Below are 7945 nucleotides of genomic sequence, written 5' to 3' on the forward strand. Positions count from 1 at the left end.
AGATAACGGGCATAAATGATATTAAAAACAATACACTTATTTATTTAATATGGCTACTTCAAACCCTCATTCAATTTGGAGGTCCCGGGTTCGATTCCCAGGGGGGTGTCAAATAAATATAAGTGATTTTTTTACTCTTATATTTATTCAATATTACCCTAGACTGGTACCTGAAGCGGGGGGCTGATCACCTTTCCTTCATGTGTTAACGATCAAGATAACACTGCGTTTATATGATGCCGTGCCCTATGCACCATTGGGGTGCGAATAAGGGTTTAAAAAAAAAACAATATTACCTTGGAAGCCTGAAGCCCAAATTATCTTGTTTTCAAATAAAAAACAATCAAGATAACAATATGTTGATATGGTGCAATTCCCTATGCATTCGGTGCTAATAAGGGTTGGAAGAAATAATAGAAGATATTCACTTTACTCACCGATATTCTCCACCTGTAAATATTTTTTTCAGGATCAATTTTTTTTCATGATTCTTTCAGTATTCACTTTTCAGGACTTTCAGTGTCCAAATATTTTCCTTCTAATCAATCATATTCCATTATTTGCGAATAAAACTGACGTTTTTTACAGTCAAATTATTTTTGAAATTAATTTCTTAACTAATTATTCAAATAAATGACTGAAAAATAATCGAATACCTTGCTTATTTTCATTCGATTCATTCCATCTCTAATATGAACCTTCTTCTTATTCTAACCCTTATGCACTATTTATGCTTATACCCGTTGGTGCATATGAATGTATATATATATATATATATATATATATATATATATATATATATATATATATATATATATATATATATATATATATATATATATATATATATATATATATATATATATATATATATATATATATATATATATATATATATATATATATATATATATATATATATATATATATATATATATATATATATATATATATATATATATATATATATATATATATATATATATATATATATATATATATATATATATATATATATATATATATATATATATATATATATATTTATATATATATATATATATATATATATTTATATATATATATATATATATATATATATATTTATAAATATATATATATATACATATATATATATATATATATATATATATATATATATATATATATATATATATATATATATATATATATATATATATATATATATATATATATATATATATATTCACAACGGCGTGCTAGTACCGACACTAATGTATGAAATGCGCTCCCTCAGACGAATGTGTGGAAAATCATTGTATGACAGAATTAAAAACGAAGATATAAGAAAGGAATGTAAAGCTGAACGAGGAATAATGAAAAAGATTAGGATTAGTTCTTTGCGGTGGTATGGACATGTGGAGCAAATGGATAACGAGAGAATGACTAAGAAAATATATGTGGCGAATGTGAGAGGAAAAACAGAACGAGGACGACCGAAAAAGACTTGGCACGATCAGATCAATCAGAACCTAAAATGGATGTGAAGGAGGCGAGGAGTGTATGTCAGGACAGAAGAGTGTGGCGTTCCATCCTCTCTGCCTATCCCTGCGGGGAAACGGCGTGATGGTAGTAGTAGTAGTAGTAGTAGTAGTGTATATATATATGTATATATACATATATATATATATATATATATATATATATATATATATATATATATATATATATATGTATATAGTTATATATATGTATATACAAATATAAATAAATATATAAGCGGAAACGTTATTAAAATTCGAAGAAATGTAGGTAATAACAGAGTCGATAGCAACCAGCGTTTAGCGAATACGCGAGTAAATTTTAACATCAACAAAAAATAGAGATAAACTTTAGCTCGGTCCATTAATTAGAAATCACCCTCGTGACGTCACGCGTCGCCTGGCAACAGAGAACTAATATCTCTGCTCGGCTATCACCAAGCAGTTCTATAAACATCATGTTACCGCGATGATCCTTCTGCATTTACGCTAATTTGTTTATTCAAGCATGCTTCACGTTTATATTTGTCTTTGAATGCGTACATACATGGGCAAATATTTAGCTGGATAATACGAGTTGTTTTGATGGAAAATTCTATCCAACACGCGATTTGGGGGCCCGGTATAAAATACCGGTTTTCGAGAGTCCATATATATGTGTATCAAAATCAGACACATCACACAGAGAGAAAAAGTTTTTTTTTTAAATATAATTTATATTTGAAGCACTAATTTTATTCATATTAATTCCATTTCATTATTAAAATATAACTTTGTTTTAAAATCACTACAAAAATATATAGTGATTTTAAGACGAAGTTACATTTTAATTGTATTTTTGTTACATTAAAGTTTCAATTAGTAAAAATTAAACACTTGTATTAAACCACTTATTGAGTTTTATTTCATTTCACACAACTAGTTTCGAAAACCACTGATGTTTTCATTGACAGGAGATTTGTTTTCAGCTGTTGATGAAAATATCTGTAGTTTTCGAAACAAGTCGTGTGAAATGAAATAAAACACAATTTGTGGTTCAATACAAGTGTTTGATTTTTAATAATCAACATGTCATTTCAGAGTAAAATAACAATCAATAAATTGTTCAAAATCAATAAATAATATAAAGTTGCAATTATTATTTGCCATGTGAAAAAGGATTATTAACAATATTTTAAGTGTGTCCAAATACTTGTTCACAAATCTGTATTTTCTCGGCTTAGGAGTTATTTTTACATTTTAACATCTCAACAAAAACGAAGAAGTACATATGTGGAAATCTGGGTATTCAAATGGCTTATGACCTAGTCATAGGCTAGTTAAGTGATCACTTTACACACATGCAACGTTCACCATTCGACCCATTATTGACACCACACTACTAATTTTTTCGGAATTCCTAGATATATTGATCAATCTCATGGTACAGTACATATGAGTTTACAATGGCCATCTATGTTGGCATTGAGATGTCAAAATGTAGTAAAAACTGTAAGTGGAGTTAGTATTTGGACACACTAAAAAATAACCAATAAATAAAAAAATAACCAATGGTGTCATTAAATATGCTAAACGCCAATTTTCTATACTGTACTGAACTGAAATGTGGACTTGGCCCATTTTGAAATTGCAGAAATCGGTTGCTAACGAATCTAAATGCTAATATTGTATCAAGGTGCAAATAATCCTATCATAAAAAATCTGCGATTAGGCTGGAATGCAAAACATTAAACTTGTAAAGTCTTTTTTAATGGGGATCCTGTAGGGTATACAGTTATGCTCTTCAACTCTACGTATTCATACGAATAATCTTTTTTAAGCATGAACCTAATTGAAATAATCTTGATATATAAACATTTAAAATTACTGCTGGTACGTAAAATATTGTGGATGAGTATCATCGTTGAACAACAAACTAGACAAAAATATCGAAATCTTTTAGTACACAACCATGATACACGATTTACACACAACGAAGGTTTGATAGTCCCAAGAATGAACAGTAAATATGGGAGTCCAACACTGCAATATATCGTTCCGAACATTTTTAATTTGTTGCCGACGGATGTTAGAGGTCAAAATAAAATGTGGAACAAAGGCAAAATAAAGGAATAGGTATAAATGATCAAGAGTTTATTTTATGAAAATTGTAAAATGTTTATATTCTTAATTTTTCTCTATTTTTTGTGTGTATATTAGGTTAAAATCGTTAAAAACAATAAAAAATGTATTAAAAAAGAAATCCACCGACAAGACACACAAGGTGGCTTGGTGGGTCTCTACAAAAAAATTCTAAATGCATATGTAAAAATTGTGATTTAAATAAATGTATACAAATAATTTAAAAATTCAAAATTAAAAAAAAAGAAAACAAACCGAGAAATCGTCTTATTGACGAGGTCTTGAAAACGTGCTAAAAATAACGACAAACAATCTCGACTTGATCAAACTTTCAAAGGAGATGCAAGGACATTATTCGCAATAAGAACTGTTCTTATGGATACCTTATTATCAAATGGTTTTTTTTTATCAATTAATTAAACCCTTTTTAATTGTGAAATCAAGTTTAATTAGGTGTACCCATAATTTATTAAAGGTCTAAAAATTATAAAAAGGGTGAACTAGAATTGCATACACATTGAGAATATGTTTCAATTGCTGTAATGTGCATATTTCGCCCACTCCTTTAAAGAACGTCATAAATCAAAAAACTTGATTTTTCAGGAGAACGTTTTTAAAGTTTAAAAATACAATACAATGTATTTAAAATAAATATCAAGCCACTTATTGAACTTTTTGTTGTGCAATACATCTTTTTAGGTAAAACCTGAAGGTATTTTCTCCATTTGAAAAATAATAAGTATATTTAAAAAAATAATCAAACAATACCTTTTCTTCAAAATGCAAAAACAACACTTTCTGCCCTGTGGCGGGTAAATATTTAGTTAAAAATATACCTCTTTTGCTGGGATATAGTACATTTTCTGGGCATTCCGAAAACATGCATAACTGAAAATTGACGTTTTTTTTATTTATGACGTTCTTAAAAGGAGTGAGCGATTTGGCTTTTTAGCTAATACCACTGCTGTAGGGTTTGATTTAAAATTCCACGATCAAAACAATGAATGTCAATTAGAACAGAATTAAGAAAATCATACTTTGAGGTTTTCAAAGTGTTCGTCTTACCTTTATCCGAATACAATAGTGCATAGGGCACTCTACATCAGACCGATTACGCAATACTAACCACCACGCTGCTTCCTGATCACTTAACCGGCCTATGACATGTCATAAACCCTATAAATAACCAGACCTCCATATTCTTCTTCGTCTATTTCAAAAAAAAAAAAATAATGACATAAAATAAACATCTGACTGTCTTCGTAACGTAGGGGTTAGCACGTGCACGGTCTCAGGTTCGATTCCCAAAGTGATAAAAAATAAATAAATAAAATTATTTAAAGGCACCCTTGACTGGTATTTTAAGCGATGAACAAATCACATACCCTTCATACAATTATTAACTATGAAAGAGCTACGTCGATACGACGCAGTGCCCTATTGCAGTGCACCATTGGGCGCGAATAGGAGTTGAAAAAGGAAGAAGATGAAAAAGTGATGAAATTGGTTTTATTATATCAAATTTCCCATTTATATAAAATTGTAAACATGTTTACCGATAGAATATCGCTGGTCAAGTTGTCATAAATAATAAATAAATATTCATGAACAATACAAGTGATTACAATTTTATGAGTTTGAGACAAGATACAAAGAATTTGAAACACGCACATACGCGCATATATATGTATATATATATATATATATATATATATATATATATATATATATATATATATATATATATATATATATATATATATATATATATATATATATATATATATATATATATATACATAATTAAGAATTAAATTATTTTACATCCCCATTTAACATATACAAGAGTCCTAATACCAACCCTTACGTATGAAGAATTATGAAAGTAGAATGAATGCAGTTGACAAATTTGCTCCAAAACGATCGAATTTTTTTATTTATTGTAATTTAAATTGTTTTCTTCAGGTAAAATACCGTTATTGTATATTGAATAAGTTATTCTTCGAAATAAATATATGGTTTGAAAATAAAAGGCTTATTGACAGGTAGGGAACGAAAAAAGGATAATAAATATTTATTCGCCAAATACCATATATATATATTTTTTTAAATGTGCGTGAACAACAAGAGTGCTGAGTTTGTACATTTGAGAGTTCACCCTTAATTCGATCGCCTACGTCTACAAAAGAGTGATCAGATTTGACTTTTTTACGGAAACAAATGGGAAAAAGCCGTATTAAAGCATTCAATACTAATTTGACCCCTTGTGTGGAAAAGAGTTTGTTTATTAATATGACGTTCTTACGAAATTAAATGCGTAAAATGATAAAGGTTCACGATTTTATCGAATTAATGCTGTTACGTACTCGTACCTACCTACATACGTGTGAGTAGGTACATAAATATTCTTCAAGAAAGGAAATTACTTTTTAATCTATTTGATATATTAACCTCGTTTATTATTACTAAGGCAACAATAATTATCGGGAAACGCAGTGGCGTATCTACGAGGGGATGTTGAATCATTTAATTCATATTATATGTATATGTACATGTATATATTTATACATGAAAACAATTTTAATTAAACTCAAAACATTTCGATTTAAAGCAAGGGTGGCCAACCCGCGGCCCGCGGGCCGCATGCGGCCCGCAAAGCATTTCACACTTTTTTTTTAAGTGTACATAAAACCATCAAAAGAACATTCCATCGTGCGTAGTTTGTATCATATCCTATATATTGGAGTCTTTCACTATCCTGACAATTTTCAGACCCATAATGGCGTCAAGTAATAAAGACGCTGGACTAAAGAAGAAAAGAGTAACAGAAGAACTGAGAAGTTTTGAAGACAGATGGACTATCAACTATTTTTTCGTGCAATTTTGGAAATTTGGAATACTAAATTTTGTTTTACGGCCCGGTAGGAAACCTCATTTACTGAAAATGTTGGCCACCCATGATTTAAAGCATTCATAAATTGGTTTGTTAGCCGCAACTTAATATGCAGAGGCAAAAGTAATATTTTTTCCAAAGCTTTGTTAATTACGTTTTATTTTCCTTGAATCATGATATCTCTTGATGGCCAATTTCTGTTAATCCAGTATTTATTGTTCAGGTTGATTCAGGTATAATTCTAGGGATATATTTGGATACTTGAATTATAATTTTGAGTAGTAAATTTATATTTTATCCGTTAATGATAGATTTATTATTTCATTTGTGGCTTCTATCAGAACAAACTTCAATTAACGTGTATCCCAAAAGCTAGAGCTAATAGAAAAAATCTGGTGGCATTTTTAAAATCAGCACATTAAAAATCAGTTGTCAAATTTTCGGCACCAATTTTTTTATTATTTTGTGGTCAAGTGTAAACAATACAAATTACAAACAAAATTCTATTTTAATTTATTATTAGATTAAAACCAATATTTTTAGCTTTTCCACTTTTTTATTTGACCAGCGACCGGGTTTCGTCGTTACCGACATCATCAGACTGGTGATGTCGGTAACGACGAAACCCGGTCGCTGGTCAAATAAAAAAGTGGAAAAGCTAAAAATATTGGTTTTAATCTAATAATAAATTAAAAATGCAATTCCATCACGAAGTGTCAGTGGATAACATAAATCTATTAAAATTCTATTTATTGGCTTCGTACACTCGTCGTGAAGTGACGTTGCTGTTTGATATCGACGCGCTTGCTTTCGGTAATCCTGCTTTGAAATGAATAAAGTTTTGTGGGCACTTTTCAATTTTGCTGAAGGGAATTTCCTGTATTATATAGGTGATAGTGTATTTTAGGGCTTACAATTTACTATAGCCGTTAAAAATCGTTTACATGCGGCGATACTTGAATTTAAGCACGTATACTATTAACAGGGCGATTTTAATTTTTTACATTCGATTGGATTTTTATTATATATCTAATAAATCCGAAGTTCGCTAAAGATAGGTCCATTGTATCGAAGTTTTACTGTAGGTATTTAAAAAGACATTGTTACTTAGGTATGATTAAAATTTTGTATTTGGTACGTCACTGTTTTTTATTACGTATACTTGAATATTTTCTCATCATTTTTTTTATCACTCGGCAACGAATGTAAATATTATTTATTGTAAATTCGGTTAGATACATGTTATCAGTTTTACAAATTCAATTATTCTTTAAGTGTTAAATATTCAGATAAAGAAAAAATGTAAAAAATATGACGATACCGACGGGATTGGGAAATCAGAAAAAAACGTCACTGAAAGTACGAAATTTTACGATTATTTTGTATAATAATGTAAACAAGAAGTGAT

This window comes from Brachycentrus maculatus, unplaced genomic scaffold (genome assembly GCF_059751285.1).
Source record: "Brachycentrus maculatus isolate JH-2025_06_01 unplaced genomic scaffold, ASM5975128v1 h1tg000015l, whole genome shotgun sequence".
In the NCBI taxonomy this organism is placed as follows: domain Eukaryota; kingdom Metazoa; phylum Arthropoda; class Insecta; order Trichoptera; family Brachycentridae; genus Brachycentrus; species Brachycentrus maculatus.